The following is a 13,314-nucleotide window of genomic DNA, read 5'->3' as shown; positions in this document are numbered from 1 at the left end:
ATCGATCGCACAGTTCACAGAAACAAAAGAGAAATAAGGCGAAGCTTAAGATACATAGAGAACGAGCAAGAGAACAATATTCAAACCACAACCAAGGAGATGGCTGAAAATTAGGAAAACCTGATACCGCCTGCGATTGCTGTTAATCAGTAAAACAGAATCCTGCTCCACGCACTATGTATGATTATGCTAAACCTACTTTAACAGGAACTGAATCGAGTATAGTTAGACCTGCTATTGCCGAAAATAGTTTTGAACTGAAACCTAACACAATTCAAATGATACAACAGGTTGTTCAGTTTGATGGTTTACAGAGGATCCAAATGCTCATTTGGAAAATTTCTTGGAATTCTATGATACATTTAAAATCAATGGCGTTTCTGATGATCCCATACGTATTCGGTTGTTTCCCTTTTCGTTGAGGAACAAAGCTAAACAGTGGTTGAACTCATTACCACGAGGGTCAATTACTGCTTGGGAACAAATGACTGAAACGTTTCTATTAAAATACTTTTCGCTGGCTAAAACGGCTAAATTACATAATGATATCTCTTCTTTTGTGCAGATGGATTTAGAGACACTCTATGATGCATGGGAGAGATACAAGGATCTCTTGAGACAATGCCCTCACCATGGGTTACCACTCTGGCTACAGGTTCAAACTTTTCATAATGGCCTGAATCCTTCAATCGACAAAGGGTTGATGCAGCTTCTGGCAGAACCATCATTAATAAAACACCTGAAGATGCTTATGAGTTTATAGAGGAGATGTCACTGAATAACTATCAGTGGCAAGTCATGAGGACAAAGCCTAAAAAAACAACTGGTGTTTATAACGTCGATTTGGTCACCATGCTCTCTAATCAGGTAGAACTCTTGAATAAGAAAATTGATGGTTTTCTTGGTTCTTCACAGGTTCACCAATAATGAAGTGCGAAGCAAGTGGAGGTTGATCAAGCAATTCAGAATACCCACCTTATGGCCACAACATGGAGAACGAGCAGTTAAATTACATAGGTAACAATCCTCGATCTCAAAACAATCCTTATAGAAATACTTGCAATGCAGGTTAGAGGAATCACCAAAATTTTTCATGAAGAGGCCAAGGAAATCAGAAACCACCACCCCCTCCAGGCTTTCAGTAACCACCATACCAACAGGAGAAAAAGTCGAACCTTGAGGAGATGCTAACCAAATTCATCTTGGTGGCAAAAACTTATTTTTAGAATACCGAGATGGCACTCAAATATCAACAAACATCAATACAAGGGCTCGAAACTCAAATTAGACAACTAGCTAAGATGATTTCAGAAAGAGCACCAGGAAATCTACCTAGTAACATCGAACCCAATCAAGAAGTACATGTGAAAGTAGTTACACTAAGAAGTGGGAAAGTGTTAGCTGAACCAGAAAAGAAGCCACAACAAAAAGCTGACAGAAACAAATGAGAGGAGGTAAAACCCGAAAGCAATGACAATCCAATGCTGAAGGAATATAAACCACCAACTCCATACCCAGAAAAGTTGAAGAAAGACCCCATAGATGCACAATTTGGTAAATTCCTTGAACTTTTTAAACAACTGCATATTAACTTACCTTTTGTTGAAGCTATATCGCAGATGGCAACATACGAAAAAATTTTAAAGAAGCTCTTAACAAACAAAAGGAAGTTTGAAGACTTATCTACAATGGAACTTAACAAGGAATGCTCGGCTATACTCCAAAACAAACAGCCAACCAAACTAAAAGATCCAGGAAGTTTTACTGTAGCCTGCTTAATTGGTAGTTTTAACATTGATAAGGCACTAGCTGATTTAGGTGCTAGCATTAATTTGATGCCATATAAAATGTTTAAACAACTTGGTCTTGGGGAACCTAAACCCACTAGGATGAGTATTCAACTAGCTGATAGATCTATTAAATATCCTAGAGGTATTATAGAGAACATCCTTGTCAAAGTAGATAAATTTATATTCCCTGTTGACTTCATTGTGCTTGATATGGATGAAGATGTTGAAGTGCCTTTAATATTAGGGCATCCAATTTTAGCCATTGCTAAGGCTGTTCTTGATGTGGGTGATGGTAAAATGGTACTTAGAGTAGGTGATGAAGAAATTGTTTTTAAAATTTATGATGCCATGAGATTTTCTAGGGAAAAGGATGAATCATGTTATTTATTGACTCTATTAATCATGCTGCTCAAGATTCTTTTCAGGAAATCATACATAAGGACACGTTGGAACTGTGCCATGCCCAAGGAGAGGAGATAGATGACGATGATTCTGAGACAGGTAAAATAAAAGCTAAACTAAACTTCAATGAATCTTCCCAAAGACAAGCAGAATATGAGGACATTAAAGGGAACGATGATTTTAAGCAAAAACCCTCTATTGAAAAACCTCCCAAACTGGAACTCAAACAATTACCAAACCACTTGGAATCCGTATTCCTTGGAAATAATTCTACATTACCAGTTATTATCGCATCTAACTTGCAACCCAAGGAGAAAGAGGAATTAATCCAAGTATTAAAAGAACATAAAAAGGCCATAGCCTAGAAAATTTCTGACATTAAAAGGATCAGCCCTTCTTTTTGCACCCACAAAATTTTAATGGAAGATGAATATAAACCATGTGTGCAAGCTCAAAGAGGACTGAACCCCAACATGAAGGAAGTTGTTAAAGCCGAGGTAATTAAACTTCTAGATGCTTGAATTATTTATCTTATTTCTGACAGTTCTTGGGTAAGTGCAGTGCAGGTTGTTCCTAAGAAAGGAGGCATGACTGTGGTAGCCAATGAGAAGAATGAACTAATTCCATCTAGGACAGTCACAGGTTTGAGAGTTTGCATTGACTATAGGAAGCTAAATGATGCCACGAGGAAATATCACTTCCCATTACCATTCATTGACCAAATGTTGGAAAGACTATCAGGGTACATGTACTGCTGCTTCTTAGACGGACTATTTGGCTATTTTCAAATCCCAATAGCTCCTGAAGATCAGGAAAAAATGGCATTCACATGTCCATACGGTACATTTTCTTATCGAAGAATGCCCTTTGGATTATGTAATGCTCCTGCTACGTTCTAGCACTGCATGATGGCCATCTTTGATAAACTCGTAAAAGATATAATAGAGGAATTCGACTTGGAAATTCAAGATAAGAAAGGAGCAAAAAATCTCGTAGCTGATCATTTATCCAGGCTTAAAAATTGAAATACTAAAGAGCTAGATGAAGTAGAAATAAATGATTCGTTCCCTGAAGAACAATTTTTTGCTATTTCTGACTTGGAGGTACCTTGGTTTGCAGACATTGCGAATTTTTTAGCCGCTAATGTTATCCCAAAATGGTTGACACATCAACAAAAGAAGCGATTCTTTACTGATGTGACAAACTACTTTTAGGAAGGTCCTTTTCTTTTCTGTATATGTTCAAATCAAGTTATTCGGTGATGCGTTACAAGAACAGAAACATTAAAAATCTTGGAACATTGCCACTCAGGGCCAGCTGGAGGACATTACGGTGGAAATAAGACCGCACATAAAATACTTGAATTAGGTTTTTATTGGCCCACCTTATTCAAATATGCCAACAGGTATGTTATTTCTTGTGACAAATGCCAAAGGACAGGTAATATCTCTAACCGTGATGAAATGCCTCAGACATATATGCTTTCATGTGAAATATTTGATATTTGGGTATCAACTTCATGGGTCCATTCCCTAGTTCATTTGGAAATAAATACATCTTAGTCGTTGCCGATTATATGTCTAAATGGGTTGAAACCCAACCTCTGCCTACAAATGATGCTAAAGTAGTGGTACGTTTCCTTAAAAAACTGTTCTCTCGATTTGGAACACCTAGATTAATCATCAGTGATAGGGGGACTCATTTCTGTAATGCCCAATTTGAAAAGAGCCTCAAGAAATATGGAGTTTACCACCGAACAGCTACCCCTTACCACCTTCAAACTAGAGGCCAAGTCGAAGTGGCAAATCGAGAACTTAAATGTATCTTAGAAAAGACGGTAGGATTAAATAGGAAAGATTGGGCAATGAAAGTAGATGACGCATTATGGGCTTATAGAACTGCTTTTAAAACCTCCATAGGAACATCACCTTACAAACTCGTTTATGGAAAAAGTTGCCATCTACCATTTGAGTTAGAACACAAAGCATTCTGGGCTATAAAATTTCTATAGTTTGATCCCAAACTTGCAGGTGAAAATAGGTTGATACAGTTAAATGAGTTAGACGAATGGCGAACCTATGCATATGAAAATTCAAGACTATACAAGAAAGCAACGAAACGACGCCACGATGCTCGGTTAAAACAAAATAAACAAGTTGAAGTTGGAGATCTTATACTATTATATAACTCGAGACTCAATTTGTTCCCTGAAAAGCTTAAATCATGATGGCCAGGTCCGTTCGTAGTCAAAACAGTTTTCCCATACGGCACCGTAGAAATAAGTCACCCATCGCAAGGTACTTTCAAAGTAAATAGACATCGCATCAAACCTTACAACAATGAGAAATTTAAAGATGACAGAGAGGAGCTACGACTCTAAGAATCTCCTTAAGTATACTCACACGGTAAAGTCTAGCTTAGCCTTTAAATAAGTGCCTCTCGGGAGGCAACCCGAGCACTAACAATATTACTTTCTTTAAATTTTAGTTTTTAAAATCAAACATACTAACCAAATAATTGAGCACAGGCTTTTTAGAACCACATGGCCAAGCACACGGGCGTGCCGTAGGCCGTGCACATACCACAAGATGTAACACGGTCGTGCAATACAACCGTGTGAAGATAGGGCAAAAATTTCTTCCCCAACATGGGATGCGATAAGTAGCCACGGCCGTGCGACATGGCCGTTGGCGAAACTACCAAAATAACATGGGCGTGCAACATGCTCGTGTTTTGAAACCATGGGCAAACCTGTCAATTTAACACGGGCGTGCGCCTGCCAACACGGGCGTGGGAGAAGTGAACGGAGATCAACACGGCCGTGCAACATGGCCGTGTACACCAATGCGCCTAATTTCGAGAAGTACGAAATGCACGGGCTGAGCTTAGAGCACACAGGCGTGCCCCATGGCCGTGTGCCCCAATTTCTCTATAAACACCTATTATTTATTTTATTTTATTTTTATTTATTTTATTTTATTTTTATCTCTATATTTTGAAATTATTTTTTTATTTCCTTTTAATACTATTTCATCATGAGTTTTTACAATTTTTATTCTTCGGCTATTTCATTTCGAGTAATTATGCTTCAATATACCTCTTAAAGAGTTCCTGATTTACCCTCAATATTAACCCATAAACCATTATTGTTGAAATCCCCTAATTTGATCCCTATTTTTGTCGAGATTTGATTTGAACTAATTGCTTAGCTATGTTTTGCTCTTCTATGTAGCTGACTTGTTCTTAAAATATATATATATTCATACTTACATATTAGTAGTAATTCGGTATTGTTGAGCAGCAGTATCTAAATTCCATATTCTGAGAAGAAGCTCACTTGTACTCAATTGATGTTTAATTACTTTTTCTAGTTAGGTAATTTTTCAATTCAATATCGATTCTAACCTTCTCTTTTAGCTTGTGACCACACCCCCTAACCAAAGCCATGTTACAACTCTTTAAAGACCTTTTGATTGATGTTCATCTTAATATATAGTGGTGGAGATTTGATTTTCGTACAAGCATATGATAATGACTTTTCATTATTGACTATTGAGTGCTTCATGTATTATCCTTAAACACCTCGAGTGATTTGAGCGAATCTTTAGTGAGGATGTGAAAATCTGTGATATTTTGAGTCGAAGGTAATTACCTAGATGAGGGGAGACACCTATGCTTTCATGATAAAATACTCAACTTGGAATGTTTGAAACTTTGATGTTCTTTCAGTCAAATTCTCAAGGTATGATTACTTAAGGATTATTTTGAGATATTATTAACAGGAATTATAAGTTCAGAAGAATTTATTTTGATCGTGAGTTGAGGGTTTTTCTTGAGGACAAGCAAATGCTTAAGTGTGGGGTTATTTGATAAACCGTAATTTATACATATTTTTACCGCATGCTTAACGTATTTATGGACGGTTTCTCCTTAGAATTGGTGAATTTGATGCTCCTAATCCTTTAATTTTATGTTTTATACTTAAAAGAGCATAGGATAATAAAAAGAGCGAGAAATGGGCCGAAAACGGAGAAAATGGACCCACATGGGAAAACAACACGGCATTGACTTCCTCACATGAGCGTGTCCCTGTCGAGCCCAAATTGAGTCCAATTTGGAAAAGGCCAATTTTGAGGGTTCTTAGGTATTCTAATGCCTATAAATACACCCTAGAGGAGGAGGAAAAGGGAGGCCACAGAAGAGGAAGCAGGAAACTGCTCAAGGAAAGCCGATTGATCCATCTTAGAAGCCGGGTTCATCATCAAGACTGAAGATCTCCCCTCAATTTCCCTTCAGGAGTTTTGGCTTTTTCTTTATGTTTTGTATTAATTATTCTTCTGAGATGTTTACCGTTTTAGTTATGAACTAAAACCCCTAAATACCTAAGGGGAATGAAACCTAAGACAGATCCTATTATTATTATCTGAATTGTATGATAAATATTTGACTTATTCTTAATTCTTGTTTTGATATTCCAGGATATTGATTCAAGTTAAACTCTTATTCAGAGGAGGAATAGACCCTGTCTAAGAGTACATTTGTCATAATTAAGTGGAGTTGATTGCGCACCTAGAGATAGGGTGACAAGATTTTGCCGGATTAGGGTGAAACCTAATAAGGGGATCCATAGATTGAGTTAATGCAACCCTAGGGAGTTAATTAGAAAGAGATTTCAATTATTCAACCTAGGCTTAGACGTTGTTAGTCTCGAGAGGGATAATAATATAACTTAGGGATTTCTACGGATCAAGTCAAATGAATAAATTGTCTGATTCAGAGTCAAATGACAAGTGAAGTCTAGGTGAGTTTTTCCTTAGGTATTGTCTTAATTCAATCGTTTTTCCAAAAGTAATTCCCCAATTCTATTTTCTGTGAATTCTTAGTTCAGTTAATTAGTTAGTTAAAACAAACCCCATTATTCTTAGGCTAGATAATAAAAAGACAGTCATTACTAGTACTTTTAGTTCCTTTGGGTTCGACAATCCGGTCTTGCTAAAGCTATACTATTGTTCGATAGGTACACTTGCCTTCATCGTGATAATAGTTAGTTTCAGGAACGATTCATTATAAATATTTAAAACCTGTCATGAATATCACATATCAAAAACCTATGAGTACTTACCGATTCAACAGAACCCTTGCAAGCCGAAATAACAAAGAATAGTAGTCAGCCAAACCGAAATCCAGGGTAAACTGAAAGAAGATTAAGAGAAGAAGAACAACACTTGGCTTAAAGAAGAAACCCACAACTTCGAAGTCCTAAATAAAGAGATGAGGACAAATAGAAGGTGTTCAGCTAGCAATAGATCAGAGATGCTTAAAGGGAATGAAAGAATAGAGATAGGGAGAGAAAAGAATATTCGGCTACTGCTTAAAGAAGATAAAAAGAATGAGCACGTTAAAAAGAATAAGCATAACTGAAAAAGAATGCTAAAGTAGAAAAAATACCAGAATGGTCAAAACGCAACACGGCTACTCCAAAACAGCCCTAAACCCGAAAGCGAGAAAAACAAAAAGAGAATAGCTACCAAAACAAAAACCAAAAGATAGACAATTTCAGCATTAAGTGCCTACGACAAAATTGGTACCCAAAGAATCCCATTTTTGGCTAACAACAACCACTTCCCCAGCTCCTTAATCCACTCCCCCAATCTCTCCATGATTTCTTCCTTGATCTACTCCAACATCCCATTTAAACTCGCTTCAAACTCCCTTTAGCTGTGTTTCAGTCCAGCTCCACTGCTTACACAGCTCAGGCAGCAAAATAACTACTCCATTGCGCAACTAAAGACTCGAACTCAAGTCCCCCAGCAGAAGCAACACGCCACCTTGCCACTAGACCACATGCACTCTTTATGTCACAATAAAAGCACTATTATTTATAAGGCCTACAACCTAAAGCCAAGTTCAACTAAGGGGAAAAACTAAAATTTTTGCAAAAGCCCAGACTTGAACCCAGACTTCTCAAACACTCCCAAACACACCCAAATCACTTAGCTAATAAAGCAAACATGATATTTATGTCAAAGCTTGCAAAAAAAAAAAGACTCTAAATTTTTGGGGCGTTCCAATTATTAAAATATTTTTTTGACTCGAATTTGTGGTCTCGAAACTACTTTTCCAACTAGGGTATAAACCGGGCTATTACACTTCCCATATCCCCCTTATAAGTATTATGAATATTCAATTCAATACAGTACATCTCAGTAGGAGAACATGATGTTTCTATCTCATCTAACTCCATAGATTCGAGGAAAAGAATTCCCACTATCATCTTTTTTCGATTCACAAAGTTCGCCATCACAAATCTTTTTTCCACTAGAGCAAGAGTCAACAAAATGTACAAAGTCATACTTTTTTCTCTAGATGGATATTTAATTGGACATTGGAAACTCTTATGATCTTTTGAACTACACCAATAACATTGCACAAAAGGTGATAGCTCAATCGTATTCTCTCTATTTGGATATTTAATTAGACATCGAAAACCCTAATGATCTTTTGAACTACACCAATAAAATTTCACAATAAGTGAGAAATCAATTGTACTCCTCATTTCATTTGGCCATCTCTTCATGAAGTACTCATCAACTGATCGGTTAACTTGAACATAGCATCGACATTTCATTTTGAGCTCTCTATAGTAATGAGAATGAATGAAACGCTTTCGAATCATTTGCTTCAATTTATTCCATGTTTCAATTTCTCTTTCATAGTTTTTTTAATGATTAATTCCAAATTGAATCCACAAATCAACGCATAATCCAAAAATTCAACGGTCGCCAATGAGACTTTTTCCACTTCTAGGCATTTATAATAATGAAACATAAGTTCAATTTTTTATTCTCACTCACAATATGTTTTAAAATCATTCTTTCCACAAAATTGTGGAATTGAGAACTTTGGTTTAGCCAAAGAAGGTTGTCCATGATCATTATTGACGAAAGTTTCATCATTCGTTCAAGGTGCACATTTAACATTATTTGCTCGAAGATGAGGTTGGTCAACCATATCTCTCCAATTGTGTTTCCGACATTCAATTTTGGTTCCTATTTCTGATGTTAAGCATCTCGAACCTCTTGATCCCTTTGCAACTTTCTAACCATAGTATCATGAATCATTAATAAAGCCTGAAAAGAACACAACACTCGAGAAAAGAAAAATTAAGAAAACCTCATTATTATGCACTCAAATTCTCAAAAATAATGTATTGGAATGTATTTGAATCAAACTAGCAAAGCAAACCTATTAGCACTAGGATTCCAAAATAAGATAGACACAAAAAATTATGTTGCACAGAGGAAGGAATCTGCAACCTGCTTTAACATACTAACACAAAAAAAAAATAAAGTGTTAGAATGTGTGTAACAGCCCGATTTAGGGCCTAGTCGGAATAACGGTCTCAGGACCACAAATCTAAAGTTAGAGAGATTATTTTATTATTAAAATGGAGTCATAGCATGTTCATAATAGTGCACAAAAAATTTGGTGAGCTAATTTTAACGTTTGTAAACCTAACTGCGAAAAATGACTAAATCGCATAAAATGCAAAAGTCCTAAATTGATAGGTAGAGGTGTCAAATGGATAGAGAATAAAAATTGGGGGGTTTTAAAAGGGAAATTAGGCCCTAAACCCTAAATTCCTAGCTTTCATTTTTTTTAATCTATTCTTCCCTATTGACCAAAAATATCAGCCAAGAGAAGGGTTTTGAAGCTTTAAATTTTTAACAACTTATTCCTCTCACAAGTAAGTGATTTTCATGTCCTTTGTCGACGGTTTTGTATTTTGAAGACCCTTGAAGCATGAGCATTCAAATGAGGGGTATATTTTGCAAAATAGTTGAAGGTCTAGGGTTTTTCCATGAGAAAATTTAGGGTTTTTTAGAAATTTTATGGAAGAATATGAGTTTTAGTTGTGTAATAGACAACTTGTAACACCCCGTACCCGAGACCATTGCCGGAGTCGGACACGAGGGGTTTGCAGACTTAAATCACTTATTTGCACAGTCCATTTTAAATTTCCAGACTCATATGTCCAAAACTCGAAAACCAGTTCCGTAAATTTTTCCTGAAACTAGACTCATATGTCCATCTACAAATTGTTTTCTAGAATTTTTGGTCGAACCAATTAATCTGATGTATTAGTTAAAGTCTCCCTGTTTCGTGGTTCACTACACCGACCTTTGCACATTACGACTTGGATATCTCCCCTGCAGGGCTTCAATACTGATTCCGTTTGTTTCTATAGAAATTAGTCTCGAAAAAGAATCTATACATATATGGCATGACTTCTAATTATCTCTGGTTAATATATAATGAATTTCCAAAGTCGGAACAAGGAATCCAGAAACCGTTCTGGCCCTGTTTCGCGAAAACTTAAATATCTCATAATATACTATTCATATGATCATTTCGTTACTTTCCTATGAAATTAGATTCATCAAGGTTCGATTACATAATTTATTCACTATTTAATTTCGTTCCTACTATTTTTAGTGATTTTTCACATTCACGCCATCGCTACTATCAAGATCTATTTTAAGGTAGACTTTACCTATTACATAGTTTCCATGATTCAACTAGCCCTTTAGCATATATAGCACAAAATATGATCATGATTAACCATTCCAATGGCTAATCGTTCCCAAACATTTCTATATCTCTTAACGAACATCATACAAGATGATTATAATACTAAGCTCAAAGTGTATATAAGCCATTTTCGCATAGCTATCCAAATTTATACAAAACCAAAGGGTCCATGACCAACAACAAAACGGGTAGTCCTATACATGCCATTTCAAAGTTCAACCAAAAGTGTACCAAAGGGGGCTTTGATAGTGTGGGCGACATCGACTTCAATAATCCCGAGTCCGATAGCTGACGAACCAAAATCTATAAAACAGAGATTCAAAGAACGGACTAAGCATTTAATGCTTAGTAAGTTTGAGCCATAAAATTAGACACAACTAAAGTGTAGCATTCATATGGCTAAACAGATAATTTCATATGCACAAATTCTCAATATCATACTTACTTCACATTACCAACCCTTATATTCATACGTAAAAGATCAACTTAGCCAAAGGCCGGTAGCTCATTTATCGATCGAGCGAATACTAATTGTAAGGGATCAACTAAATCAATGTATATACGAGACATACCTCATTTTTGGGATTTTACGAGCATATTAATTGAAACTATTACAGCAAGGTCGCTCATTCCCAAGCCAAGTACCTTGATTTAACCGGATATAGCTACTCGCTCAATGCCTTCGGACATAGCCGGATATAGTAACTCGCACCAATGCCTTGGGACTTAGCCGGATATAGTAACTCGCACAAATGCCTTGAGACTTAGCCGGATGTAATAACTCGCACAAATGCCTTGGGACTTAGCCGGAACTAGTCACTAGTGCAAAATGCCTTGGGACTTAGCCCGGTTATCATCCAAATATTCATGCACATATCAATAAATCATGGCACATCTATATTTCATTTTCATAATTAGAGTTCAAACACAAGTCACGTATTAAGCAATCCCATTTTTGGCTCACTAGCCACATACAAACAGCATGGTTTAGTTTGCTTTATGACACGATCTCTATGCACATACGGCTACCCGTCATACGTATAGACTAATTAACTCAACATATAATTCAAGTAGAATCATCATATCACCGTATATTTGTTATGCTCATACGTCATGACTTAATCAAATCGTAAACTAAGTCTCGTTACTCGAAAACTTACCTCGGATGTTGTCGAATGATTCCGATGGCTATTCGACCACTTTTTCCTTCCCTTTATCGGATTTAGTTCCCCTTTGCTCTTGAGCTTAATTTAACAAATAAATTGATTTAGTCATTTGAGCATCGAAAAGAGGAACTCAAAGTACTTAGCCCATATATATACATTAGACATTAAAGTCACATACATATGAAATTATGAATCAACTCAACATATTAACCCACACTCCCTTTTAGCTGATTGTCTAAGCCAAAATAAAAGCATCAATATGCTTGCCTCTAACCGAATACATGCAACACCAATCTTCTTTCTATGGCCGAATATGCATGTCTATGTTGAGGCCGATTGCAACACTTAATTCATTCTACAAATATGGTCACTTGTATTGACTAAATACCATTTTGTTTCAAGTTCAAAACTCGGCTAATACACATATATACACTAGAAATCAAATACTAACATTTGCACTTCACCTTAATAGCTAGCTTAGCAAACCTTGATTTAACACAGAATTGTTCATAACACAATTTAAGCATACTCTCCATTCCATCAATTCCAAAACACATACATTACTCAATAATGTTCAAACTTATATTCGGCCTTAGCACACAACTTGCTAGCCGATTCTTCTCCATCTAGCAACTAATGCACATATGTGCTCATTTGCTAGACTCTACTTCATCTAACAACAACCATATTTCTCTTCTACCTCCTACCATGGCCGAATGCTCAAGATACCTCAATACCGAAACTTTTAACTTGGGTTGCTTAAAGAACTTGGTGATGAGTTAAAATTTATCTAACACCTCAAGCATCATAACACATCCATATAGCCAACATGCTAATAGTATCAAGGCTTCAACTAAAACTTTTGAAGCCTCTTAGTCGAATACTAACTCTCTAATAACCCCAAATTCCTCCATGAGATAGTTAGAATTTAGACTAATCATCCAAGGGATGTATGAACTTTCAAAGCAACATTAAACATACCTTAATCTAGTGAACCACCATAGCCGATTTTCTCCAAGCTCTTTCCCTTCCTTTCTTTCTTCTATTCGGCCAACTTGAACAACATGAGAGCTTTTTCTCTTTTTTTTTTCTTCAAGTCACGGCAATGGGGGGTAGGGGAGACAACTTTGGTTTCATCACCCTCCCTTTTCATTACTTAATTACTAACCCTTTATTTTATTCTTTCTAACATAACACACTAACACAACATGTTCACAACATGTTTCACCCCATAGCATGGCCGCCACTAGCTCAAATTTTGGGTAATTTGACATGCAAACCCATCATTTCCATAACATGCATTAATAGGCCACTTTACATTTGCCTAGCACATTTCTAAATTTTCTCACATAAGTCCTATTTAA

The 13,314-nt window shown here is 36.4% G+C and overlaps 1 non-coding gene across 1 annotated transcript; it reads right to left on the bottom strand.

The window, feature by feature from the left end:
- Window positions 1-533: 533 nt before the first annotated feature.
- LOC128294407 (small nucleolar RNA R71) lies at window positions 534-639 on the bottom strand. Its single transcript, XR_008284719.1, has one exon. It is a non-coding gene; the product is annotated as a small nucleolar RNA R71 (small nucleolar RNA).
- Between the last annotated feature and the right edge of the window lie 12,675 nt (window positions 640-13,314).

Source organism: Gossypium arboreum, chromosome 6, assembly GCF_025698485.1.
Source record: "Gossypium arboreum isolate Shixiya-1 chromosome 6, ASM2569848v2, whole genome shotgun sequence".
Lineage (NCBI taxonomy): Eukaryota > Viridiplantae > Streptophyta > Magnoliopsida > Malvales > Malvaceae > Gossypium > Gossypium arboreum.
Note: the sequence above shows the minus strand (reverse complement) of the source record. Positions and strands in the feature narration are given on the sequence as shown.